The sequence below is a fragment of the Zosterops lateralis genome (assembly GCF_965231275.1).
Source record: "Zosterops lateralis genome assembly, chromosome: 21".
Taxonomy (NCBI): domain Eukaryota; kingdom Metazoa; phylum Chordata; class Aves; order Passeriformes; family Zosteropidae; genus Zosterops; species Zosterops lateralis.
The window spans coordinates 2,402,618-2,415,869 of record NC_139781.1 but is presented as its reverse complement, the minus strand read 5'-3'; the positions used below and the strand labels follow the sequence as shown (position 1 = coordinate 2,415,869).

The 13,252-nt window shown below is 44.5% G+C and overlaps 1 protein-coding gene across 4 annotated transcripts in view; it reads right to left on the bottom strand.

The window, feature by feature from the left end:
- PAK3 (p21 (RAC1) activated kinase 3) overlaps positions 1 to 13,252 on the bottom strand; it is a 64,372-nt gene that overhangs the window by 35,550 nt on the left and 15,570 nt on the right. The window contains exon 1 of one of the 4 annotated variants that reach the window (XM_083876454.1): positions 1,045 to 1,105. The exons of the other annotated variants lie outside the window; for them this stretch is intronic. The gene's annotated coding sequence lies outside the window, so the exon portion shown is untranslated. Of the gene's footprint in view, positions 1 to 1,044; positions 1,106 to 13,252 lie in introns of those variants that run through there. 4 annotated transcript variants of the gene reach the window in all.

The following is a 13,252-nucleotide window of genomic DNA, read 5'->3' as shown; positions in this document are numbered from 1 at the left end:
TCTGAGCAACTCCATCAAAACCCACCTTCTGTCTGTTGGAAATTATTATGGCATATCCATATATTCAGCACTGAAAAATTCTGGTGTTATTTCTCCTTTTCTTTAGGCTTTTTTTTCATTGCTTGAGGGTTTGGGGGGGTGTGAGGTTTTTTGGGTAGGTTTGTGCTGGTTTGTTTTGGTTGGTTTATAGGCTGAAACAACACAGCTACCAGAGCACTTGCACATACCCCACCAGGGCCATGAGAGCCACCCAGGCTGTCAGCAGGGACAGCTTCTGGAGAGGGCAGCTGGTGCTCACCAAGAGAATGGAGAGCTCAATCAACAGCATTTTCCTCATCTCAGCCCTCAAGGACCCCATTAGTGCAACCAAAGCAGCGCTGGTGACCCTTTTGAAAGAAATTTGTAAGATAATCACACTTGTACAACAAAGAGGACCCACAACTACCAACTTCTAGAGAAAAATCTTGTCACTGCCCATCGGTTTTAAGGAAGCTTTTAAGGAGACAGACTGTTGTACCAAAATACGACCGTGTGTGTGAGTGTGTTAGCCAGTTTCCTAGCCAAATGGCAAAAGGTAAAATTAAATTTTCAGCCAGGTCAGTTGCTTCTACATAACTATTACAGGGTAACAGAAGATGCTCAAACATCTATTTCCTTCCTTCTTACCTCTTCCAATCACCAGTTTTGTTAAGTGAGAAGACAAATATTGACTTTAAATACATGGCATTCAGCTTCTCTGTGACTCAATTCCCCCTTTGCAAAAGCCTTGTAATATTTCTCCATCTAGTCCTTGACAAGCTAGGGAGGAGAGGAAGATATTTGAAGAACTCAAATGTCTTCAAAACATAATATACACACAAAAGATTTGTTCAATTCAGTTCAAGTTCAGAGCAGAATCTCATGCTGGGCCTTGATCTCAGTAAGCTCTTCACCCCTGTGTATCTGGGGAACACTGTGGGTAGATCTTGAAAAGCTTTCTTAGGTTAGCCCTGCTATTTCAAAGTCTGCACCATTCAAACATGACTGGTTCCAATTAAAACTCACAAGTAGTATCCTGTTTGCAGAGACACTGGTGTTCATTTTCAAAGCCTCAGAGACACTATTGCAGCTTGTGATGCAGCAAAACTGTCTCCAAGATCACTTGACTGGAAGGAACGATGCCAATTTTCAGGCAGTAGCTTTGCAAATGTAACTTGAAGATCCAAGGCTCACTCTTTGTTTATAAATATACTTCCTGCAAAAAGATATTTATTACTTAGTTGTATGGGCCAAATTTTGCTCCCAGTGACAGTTATCCATTTCCAAAATCAATGGTGATGTAACTGAGAAGGATTCTCTCTAGATACTGAGTACTGAGACACTCTGTTCAGCTATTTACAGAGGACTTCCCAGCCCCATCCAGCCCAGTATCTGCTCTTCTACATCTGCACGTTTACTTGCAGTTTTCTTACAGCTCCTTAAAAGAGCAGACAGTGAGTTGGACAGAACACATCCACAAAAGCAGTGAGATTTTAAGTGTAAGACATTTACTGTCTTGTCTGCAAAACTTGGTTAACTTGAGGCCTTTTTGATTAAAAATGGCCATATTCAGCATCAGCTGCAGCAGGGACAACTCTGTCTGGGTACTCCGGGTCTGTAAGAGCCCCAGTGCAGTCAGTGCTCAGCTGCTCCCACCCCTGGGTGCCAGCAGGTGTGTGGGGAGGCTCTGCAGGCAGGGCAGACACAGCCTGGGTGCCCTTTGGAGTGAAGACATCCTTTCTAGGACCTCCCCCACAGGCACATGTTGCAAAACCACCACTTGCATCCCTTCTTTATACACCCCTTCAGAAAAGGCTGCATTCACACCAACTACAGAAGGAATTATAACCCCCATAAACAACAAGAAGGCTTCCCTTTTACACTGCCTTTCATACAACTGTCTCAAAGCACAATACAAACATTTGCCAATTAAACCTCCCCATTCCCCTCACAGCCAGGTAAACATGTTCTGAGCTGAACAGATTATTCAAACTGAGTAATTTCTTTGATGAATGTACTCTCTGTTCCTGCTTGCAAACACCCTGTAAGCAGCTTATGATTTCTTCCAATATATTCATTTATTCAGAAGTTATCCTCTGGACTTGCTACAAGCAACTTTTGGCCTCTGAACTAGCTGTTCATAAGAAGCTCTCTGTGTGGAGGGGATATTTTGAATTCACGTTGTATCCCAGTAAAACTACCTTGGTCCCAAGTACTTGAAATGGAAACATCCATTCTGAGATGGGATAAACAAACTTCTGTTAGGAATTGCAGCATTATGAGTTACATAGTGACTTACTAATATTGGTTTAAAATTCCCTCTTGAGAATTTGAAATGGAAACATCCATTCTGAGATGGGATAAACAAACTTCTGTTAGGAATTGCAGCATTAAGAGTTTTACATAGTGACTTACTAATATTGGTTTAAAATTCCCTCTTGACAGTGCACTTGCAGCAATAATGAATACAGAATGTCAATGAATATAGAAGGTATATTCATGCAGTAGCTGTGAATTTAATGGTTTTGACTAAATATTTCTTCAAATTTAAATTATTATGTCCTTTTTCTGGACCTTGAATCACTCAGTTTAATTGCTGAGAGTTGGGAATGAAGCAGTGGAGCTTGCCACAACTGATGGAAACAACCTGAAAATATACTTTCCTCCTTGTTTAATTAGCATTTGACAGCATTTCTTAGTTCATGGCCCCCAAGGATCCATCTCCCCTTTTCAAACACACAACCCACCCAACTACATTTCTTTCCACAACTCTTCAGCTCTTTCTCTGCACACTGCCAAAGCAACCACAGGCACCACTTTACAAAACACATCTGGCTTTCATCTCTGAACACCTCTCAGTGCACCCACTTCCCACATGGTGAAACTGTTGCTCTGCAGACTCCCAGCACCCCGTACCTGCTCCCACTGCAAAGGCTTCACAGCTCCTCACACAGCTTCATTTTTCAAGTGCAACAAGTATTGACACTTGCCCAGCTTTTCTCACTTTCCTCTTCCATGCAAAGGTGGCTGTTCAGGCTGTGGCTCCAAAAAAGCAAACCAGAATAACTTTTGCATAGTAAAGCCAGCAATGTTTAAAGTCAGATGTATATTTAAGGGCTGTGTTCAATGTAAGATAAGATGAACAAGGGTGCTGAGGCTTCCGCATAGCTGCAGGACACTGTGAAAGAAAAACCAGAGAGAGTTCCTCTCCACCCTGCTGGAGAACACCCCTAGCACAACATATTTTCTTCGTGAGTGTTTTTTGATCACATCAAAACAAAAGCAATCCATTAAAATTGTGCCCCTGCTGGAATCCTGACCACTTACCAAACCACTTGAGCTTTGGGATGGTTACATGAGCTGGGAGGGGAAGAAGTGTGTGTACAGGGAGTGAGCAGCAGGGAAACAGCTTTCCCCATCAAAGCTTGTCCAAGCATTCAGTAATTACACATCAGCACAGCAAGGAAAGGAAGTACATCCCTATAGGTTACATGAAATGAGCACCTTGCAACATTGTAAAGGGGTGACTATTGTGACAGAAAAAGTGACTACTTCACATGACAAAGGTTATGGAGACACCCCGATGATGCAGAAAAGCCAGCTGGATCACAAGGATGCTTCTGCCACCCAGAGAGAGCAAGGGGTGAGCTTCCACTCTCCTGCCTGCCTTGGGAAGAGCCACCAGCACCTGCACCCACTCATACCCAAACCCAGACAGCTACACGGGTATTTCTGTCATGTGTTCTTGAATCATGGTTTGAAACAAAAAAGTTGTGCTCTAAGCTACTGAATCTGGAGATATGCCAAGACTGACAGAGCAATGGACACTCCAGAAGCTGCTAAAGGAGAAAAAAGTGAAGGATACCACCATTTTATTTTTTTAATGTAGTGGGAAACACTTCTCTGGGATAGGTAAGAAACTATGAAGAAACACCTAGAAAAGGCATTTATATGCAAGAGGAAAACAAAAAAAACCCCACTCCCTGTTTTGCTTTTTATTTACACAGCTGAAGGGCTCCACAAAGCTGGAAAAGATGTCTCAAAATCAACTGCCTCTCTCAAATATCCCACATTCCGCAGGATTGCATCCTTTGCCCTTGTCTACACATAAAAGAGACTGCGTGAAATGAATTGCGGATTTAAACCACTGCAGATAAGACTGAAATAATCTTCCATATGGACATTATTATTCCTAGTTCAGAGCTTAGGCCTCAGGTTCACTTTTGTTCTCTAGGAGGACTCAAATGTAAACAAAGAAAAGCTACTTAACAGAGACACCTTCAATAAAAATTTCATTACCTTAATTCAGATTAAAAACAACCAAGACAAACATGTTGAGTTCTAATTTGAATCAGCAACTTGGAGCTCATCCTGAAGCACTGTCCAACATCAGGTATGAGATGCCAGCCCTTACTGCAAGCCACAGATAAATAAAATGGATCACTCTGATTCCAACCCACCTGAAGGGCAGCAATCCTCTGCCCCGGGAAGGCTCTGGATCTTTGCTGGATCTTTGGCAAGTTCAAACTGAACTTGTGGCACATTTAGTTGATCAAAGCCCCAAAGTGGTCCAGGAAACCCAAATTTGGGCCTGCTCCTGGAAACAGTCAAGACTGCAATAGCACCTTGAATTACTGATCTGCCAGAGTTAGAACAATACTCATATTAATAAGGGGGGGAAGCAGACTCATTTCATTCAAAGATCCCAACTGTTGCAACTCAGCACAGAAACTTCATCCCTTCTCTCATGTTCTCTGGTAAAGGCACATTGAAGGTTAATCTACATTAGCCTAGTAAGGCAGCAGGCTGTCCCACATGCTCCACCTATATGTGAGAAATGGGCAGGAAAAATCACACCGTGGTATTGCATCAATGCAAATGTTTCCTCTTAAACATCCTGTGTGTCCCTTTCTGCAGGAGACACAAAGCTCCCTTACAATGATGTATCAGGAACCACATAAGGGCCGTGTCATCACTTTATGCTGTCAGGAATACTCTGCTTTCTTCTGTCAACACAGCTTCAGAATGTGCAGTTCCATGCACAGGACCACCACACAGTGGGCTCTGTCTACCCTCAGCAGAGTGACACTCATCCATCAACCTCAGAGAATCATCTCAAAATGGACCCAGAGCATCCCAAGACAGACACTTCACATTTTATTCACACTGCCTGTCCTGCAGCAGCAGAGGAAAGGCTGACAGCACTACAAACCACCAGCACAGCACAGGAGCTTGAATTTGGCCATTCTCAAGCAAAGTTTTGATGCACAGCTACAGCCAGGCTAAAAATCAGCAACCAGGGCAAAGCAGTCAGAGGCTTTGTCAGCTTGCTCCCATCACTATTGTCTCTCTTACCTTGTAAACTGTATCAAAAGGAAGCCTCTTCTTGCTTGGGCTTCCATAATAAAAATGAGATATATAAAAAAGTCCTTTAGTTCATATTTTTGGGCACCCTAAACTCCTACTGAACTCCAGCTGGTGCACTAAGGCTGCTTTTAATTAACCACTAGGCATCTTGCCTATTATGGTTTTCATTTTGCTTAATTTTTTTTTTTTTTAAATCAAAGTTTGGAAGAAGAAGGAAGGATAAAAAAGAATAAGGGACCAGTTTTCTCTGGTTTCTCTGCAGGTGTTGTTGCTTTCTCTGCTTTTCCACAGTTTGTTCTGTGCTTGACACACTCCCAGAAGGTGTGCCACGATAAACACAACTCACTGAGCCCCCAGGCTGGCACCACTGCAGCCCACACTGACAGTGCTCAGAGAGACACAGCCATGGCCCTTTTCCCTGCCATGGTCCCCACAGGCAGGGCAGGGGCTGGTTCTGCTTCAAGATGTGCAGCTCTCCAGGAAGGCAACAAGAGAGAAGGTGGCCTGTCCTGACTATAACTCCATGCTGACAAACCACTGGCCCATGGCTCAGCAGACACATACAGGCCAAGCCAACAATCACCATGGAGTTCTGGAAGAGAAAAGGAAGCAGCAAAATAATGGAATAATTTAAACTTGTAGATAGGTACCATTTCTAGCACCTTCTAGTCACCTTTTAGCTCATTTTGCCTTTGCAATCCTTAGCTGAGAAACAACACTAAACCCCTGTACCAGAGGATGAATCTGACATGTAAAAGACTGAACTCAAGGCCACCCCACGACTGCCAGGCAAAGCTGGGAGACAACCACACTGCAAGAAGCAAAAATTAAGAATAGGGAATCCTCTGGATATAAAGACCCCTAATAAGGATAACAAGGGATGGACCTGAAACTTCCAAATCCCACAAGCAGAGACACAAAGACCAACACCACACTAGATTTGCTGTACCAATCTTCTCAAGGCATTAAGGTTTGTTTGGAAGGGCACAGCTCCTACTGCCAAGGAAGGAAAGGGCAAAGCCCAGGCTGCCATGTGCCTTTCATGTGGGAGGTGAACATGGTTTATATCTTGCATCAAATCTTTAGGACACTAGGGCAAGAAGGCATCATATCCCCATTTACTTCCTCAGGGACAACGTTTTGCCTTTTATTCTTTGCCAGGGCTTTTATTTACAGCTGACTAACTTCATATATCTAATATTCACCTGCTACGTTAGTGATCCTATTGTGCATAATGGCCTCTCTACCTTGGGGGTATCATGGATATGGAGCAGGCACAGGGGGGAAATGGAGCAGTTGTTGTATGCACTTACTCATTTCCAGTTGCCAGCAAGACCTTGGCTTCAGAGCAGCAGGATGGGAAGATTAGGAGAACAAATGTACAAATGGTATTCTTAAATAGGTCAGGGAAGAAATGACACCTATGTGCAGAAAGCAAAACAAGAGCTACAACACAAAATCTGTTGTTTTCTCAGCTACCACAATGGTATGATATTTTTAAACTGCTTAAACGGGGATTCAGCATTTAACGCTTCATTGCTCAAAAAATAATCTTCTGCTCCAGAGTAGTGGAGCAGTGGAGATTCCTTCCTGCCTGACTTCACATTACAAGAGGAAAACAGTTCACTGTCCTCCTATGACCTAAATTAAAAACTAAGGTGTTTGGGGATCTTCTCACAGTTCCTCATTAGATACTTGTTATATTAGATTGATATATTTGATATATTACTTGTTATATTAGATACTTGTCCATAGCCTCCTGCAGAGAGTCTGCAACCACCAAGGTAAGGACACCAGACTTGGAAGGGGACACAAAGCCCCCAAGGGTGGTGGCATCCAGGACACCTCAGCCTCAGTCCCTGTATGGGAGAACACTTGAGCCAGCAGGGACTATTCTGGTTTTGGAAACTGCACATGCTACAAATCCTAGTTAGAGCAACCAGCACGGATTCACACTTCTGGGATTCATCCCTGTTTCCTGCAAATCTTTGCTAGGACAAACCACTCAACTTCTCTGTAGAACCAGATATACCTCGTCTGCAGAATCCGGGAGCACTTTTCCAAGTCACTGGTGCAAAACGACACAAAGTTTTTTAAATAAGCAGACAAGAGCCAAGACATTTCCATTCCCAACACATCAGGGTACTCTTATCACAAGATCTCTGTCCAAACTGTGTGAAGCCATCTGCAGCAGCTCCTGCAAAAGGGAACTGCATCCACTGCTCAGTGCTTCTAAAGCAGCCTTAGATCCTACTGCAAATCCCTACAAAAGTACCAACTCCCAGAGCAGCAGCTGACACTAATGCAATCTTGTATCAGGTCAAAGGTGGCACCAAAAATAAGAAACCATCGAAATGCACAGGAACAAGTAAACAAATAAAAGAGCGAGGGAAGAGGAAAGAGGACAACAACAAGACGTAAAATAGATTCGTTGTGGCACACACACATCAGATTTATGGCATAAAAGCTTTGCAAAGAAACTTGTTCTTAAAAGAGTCTATCAACATTTACTCTGCTGCTAGCTGAAGTCTACTACTGTCCGACACCCCTACTTAGCATTTACAACTTCAGGTTTTAAAGAAAACTGAAGTACATTAATTGAGGATTTTATGAGGCACGAAATGAGAGCTGCATTGTTACATGTTCTAGAAGAAAAGCAGGCTGAGAAAGAGGGAGGACATCAGAGAAGCAGCACCCAAGGAGAGAAGTTGCCCAAGGAGAGAAGAAAACCTCAGCAGCTCCTCTACCTGTCTTTATTCCTCAGTCAATACAAACAAAGGCAAAGGGCCTGGAGGTGCACTGCTGTCCTAGGCACAGGTGCCAGCAGGGACACACAGCCTGCTGAGCCTGTGTGAGGGCACTGACACACCAGTGAGGACCATCCAGCTGCAGTGACACGGCACCAAGGCACAGACAGCCCATGGCCCTCCAGCTGTGAGCACACACAGGAGGAGAGCTCTCAATGCTTGCTTCACATGGAACCACAGCTGGAACCTCCAACAGGTCAGTATGGACAACCTCCAGCTGATTTTTGGAACTGTAAAGTGCATTTCCATGAGCACAATCTGCTGCTCCTCAGCAAAAGCTGCCTCCTCAAATGGGTACCTGGCTACCAGGTGCCCACATGCACAGTAAAAAGCACAGGCATATTCCTTTCCAGACCCCATTCCAGAAGTACCAGCAGAAGCAATGGGAAATGGGATACACTGCCAGCCTCCAGGCTCACAGCACTCTCAGCTCTGCCCCATGACAGACCAGGGCCTGGAGCTGGTTTTCACCAGGGAGAGGAGCAGGGATCTGCCTCTTGTTTTGTTTCCTTGCAGAACATATTGATAGGCAGAGCCATGTGCTGAGGGTACAAGCATGGGACACCTGCCACAGACTTCACAAGTAACCTCAGACAAGTTACTCACTGTCTTTGTGTGTTCTTTCTGCTTCTGTGAGGAACTTGGCTCTTTCCCTTGCTGTTGATGTAGGTAAGAGGTTGCTTCTTACCTGTTTTGCCTCATCTATCAGATTTTAAAGAACCTAATAAAGAGCCAGGTTAGTTTCAGAAACCTGACAGTAGCCATGTTGTTAGTCAGCACACAGTACATGCAATATAGTGTCAACACTGGACAGCAAGTGAAGAAAAGAAAAAGAACAACAAAATACCTCCAATGAGCTGAGAAAACAGAAGTACTGGGGGGATACCAAACCTCTGGAAATGCTGGAGTGCTAGGAATAAAAGGTCAACAGAAGGGAGAACAGAGCCTTTACACTTATCTGTCCTTGAGAAGGAAAAGACGAGAAAACTGGAGGTAAAATAATTTTACTAAGTGGCAGAATATGATGAGAAATGAGCAAGACACTGTTGCCAGGGTCAGTATCTAAAAAAAACCCAACCCAGAACAGCTGACATATTGTCTGATCTCAGACAAAATGAACCTGCCTAAAGTCACTATTGTTTAGGCAAAATCATGAAGCCAAGATTAAATGCTCTGGTGACAAAGCTGTGTTGCCATGTCTGTGTGTGACTGAAGGGATACCAGAGGTCCCCCAGTGAAGTGAACTACACAGGCACAGGTGAGATGGGAGCCTGATCTGGCTGCAGGGAAATACAGCCCAGCCACTGGACCATGCAGTGAACACAGCAGTGACAGACCCTGAGAGTGACAGCATGAGCGTTTGCACTGAGTAAGGATGTGATCAAAGGAACCCAGGGCACAGGCACAGGCTGCCTGAAAATCCAGAGCACAGCACACAGAGAGATGCAAAAAGAGCAAGGCTCAGCTCAGAGCAATGGGGTAAACACACAGAGGAAACTTCACAATGCGGTTTCTCCAGAACGTGAATAACAACAGTGAATGCAGTGCCTGAGGATGATCCTGTAGAAAGAAGGATCTCTGCAACAGAACCCCAGCACACTCTCAATAGTCAGGCTCTGCACAAGATGCTGCCAGCCATTCTACAACTACGTTTGCTGCTCTGCCATTAAATCAAAGAGGAATCTGATTCCAGCTGGATTGTAGAGCCAGCTGCAGTGATAAGAGGCAATCTTAGATGGGAGAAATGCCACTGAATACTGAAGATGTAGAATTTAAAAAAATGTTCTGAGATCAGTGAGCAAATACAAGCTGTTGATAAAAAAACCCTCACAAAATCAGAAGTATTATCGCTTTAGCTTGACAAAAGCTGACAGTCATTTCCATCCACTACTTGGCAGCAGGACTGTGCAAACATGAAATGATAAATACATTTGATAAAGAAATATTATCATTTTTGTAGAAACTGATGTCCCAGCAAGGCCTTAAAAAAAGAGATTTTGATTAAAAAACTGTAACAGAAACAGAAGACCACAGAATACACTAAACCAATTAAAAGCCACACTAAATTACAGGCCACAAAGACTAAGATCTATCATCACTGAGTGAACTTATTCTCAATGAGGTTAATTCCTGGCCCTGAATTTACCTCTGGGGCCTTTAAAGAAATTCTTGGAGCCAAAAATGTGATGAGCATCTTTGAGCTGTAGCAGCTCTGCAGACTCTTCAGTCTGGGAACATCTGAGGCCTCCAGGACACACTGCAGTGCTCAGGGCCAAGCACCTTCACCTCAGGGGTTTTCTCTGCAGCAGCAGGTGGCTCAGGGTCCCTGCAGGGACCCCAGGGTGGGCTCAGGGTTCACTTCAGGGACCCCAGGGTGGGCTCGAGGTCGCTGCAGGGACCCCAGGGTGGGCTCGAGGTCGCTGCAGGGACCCCAGGGTGGGCTCAGGGGCACCGCAGGGACCCTGTCAGACACAGGTCCCACCCCAGCCCAAGGGCTGCTCATTATCCTTCTGTCTCTCCTAAGCAGGGCAAGGCTGGAGGCAGCCACAGGGGACACAGCACAGCCCCACAGGCTCCTCCTGAGCTGGAGACCTACATCAGCCCTCGTCCCTTCAGCCACTCTAACAGGCTGCTATAGAACAAGAAGTTGCTCTGCTACTGGCTTGATTTTGTCAGCACCTCCCTAATTTACAGCCCTAGGCAGATGCCTGCTTTTCCCTGCTCAGCCCTGAGGTAGCAAAGTCCTACCCAGCAGCTCACAGCAACACCAAGGTGCCTCAGCACCAAACCTAAGAAGAGCAAGTATGGAAAGCCAGTGTCCCATTCCATTTACCAGCTGATGCCTTAGAGCTCACAAAGTGCATCTACTCAGACAGAAAAGGAGCCATGAGCTACATTCCCTGGAATGTGACATGTCCATGCACACCTCACTAGTCATCAGCACTGTCTGGGTCACAAACCAGGAGAAAGGACCATGAAAACAACTCCATGCAGTACTTCCAAGGGATAATTGCCCCTGTTCTTCCGAGAGCATCAGCCTTCAGTCCTTCCTGGTGGTCACTAATGGCAGCAAAGACATGCAGAAAGGACAACTTCACAGAATGATCCACACATGTCCCAGTGGAAGACAGTGGATTAACACACCAAATTATCACCTAATTGTAATGGGAGACTCCAAGTGATTTCAGAGCGCCACAAACACTAATGCAATGCTGTCTCCTTGCTGGGCCAGATCACTGCCTTCACTTTGCAAGACTACATGTCAAGATATACCAGCCAGCACCATCATCAGAACTTGTGTCAACAACGTGCACCATTAGAGTGCCCCTGTCCCCAGTGAAATAAGTTACAGCAAGAAAAAGTCACTCTCACTCCCCAGTCTTTGCTAGGACTGCTTGGCAGATTCGAGTTCCACCCAACGCTGAGACACACAGGCCTAGGACAAAAGAAAGCTACAGTGGAAAACCAGCCAAGGATCCACCACTGTAAATGTTCAGAGTTTTGTTTCCCTCTTGTGATAAATTTCAGAGGAAAATTTAAGAGCAGACTCTAGGAAAAGGCAGTGACCACCCACCCTGTTTGTTTAGTCTTTATACTTGAATGAAAGTACCCACTCAATTTTAAGAGATGAACGGTTTTTCCAAAATTAATAATTTCTTGCGCTGAAACACCTTTTATTTATTATCAGAAACAAAATAAAATAATAAAACCATGATGTACCAGAAGAGAGAAAATATTTACCTTGCATCGAGTAAACTTCTGCCAGGGCGCAGGCACAACTCTGAAAAGGAGGAAATGTTAAGAAGAGACACGGTAGAAGCTGTTTGCAACTACACACCTCAAAGCCAAAGGGGATACGAAATTGGATCTCCTCCCTTCAGGAGTAAAGAAAAATTGCCACAAAGAACCACAAATTATTTATTAAAGAGAGTATGATACCACAGGGAAACAAAACAAGGCCTGAAATAATCTAGATGCAGACATTTCTAGAGATTCTAGAGAAATCAGGTAAGAGTACATGGAAGACAGCTCTCTCCTTTATTATCTTTAATTCAATTCTGTTTATCAGCATCATCATTACAGCTAAAAGTGCCAAGACTTTAGCACATTTCAAGTCTTATTCAATTTCCACCGAAGTATCTGAATAGACTCCAGTAATGTTGTATCAGATTTCTATGGGCCCTTCCAATCTGCGGCTAAACACTCCTTTAAGAACTAAATGAATTCAGCTTCCTCGCCTTTGTGAGGAAAAGCCCTGGCTGCTTGCCCTCTCTGTGACTCAGACACACTTGGCCCGGCCATGAGAAGGGCTGCAATCCCTCTGCTCCCACCGAAGTCAAGGGCATCTCTCAGGCTCTGCAGGCTGAACACCAGGCTGCCTGCCACAGGGGCCAAAGCCAAGCTAATAAATGCACAAACCCTGGGAGGACAGCAAGGGTGAGGCAAAGCCCGTGGCACAGAATGGGCAGCCCTGTACCCTTTTCTGGGCATGCCAGGCACATGGAAGTCCTGCTGTAGCAGTGGGCACATTTCTCCAGCTCATCCTGGCACCTGAGAGTCTAATTTGGGGTGACACAGGATGGTGCACACGGAATGAGCCTCTGCTGGAAAATGTGGGCCATCACATCATGGTTTATTACTATTTCACTATCTTCAGATTCTATTCAGCCTGCAACAGCTCCTAAATAAATTCAACATTTTGCAGATCTTGTTCCTGTGTTACTACCCGTGTTTTAAAATATTTTTCTTCCATTGCCTAGAAAAATATTTTTACAGAATTCTAACATTCTGGGCATCTGAAGAGTGATTTATTTCAGATTTATGAAGCCCTTCACCAGCTACAATTGAGTAAATCCCTGGACACCATAAATGCCAGTAACAGCCATCCCTAATTCCAATAATCTCGAAGGACTTCTGGATTAATCAGTGAATTCTTATTAGACAAATCACACACTTTCTGTAGAGCAAGGGCCAGAATTTTTCCACTGCTGAAAGTCTCAGCCTTTTAGCCCAAATAAAAAAGGTACTGCAGGCAGACTCTGCAGACTGTACACACAGCC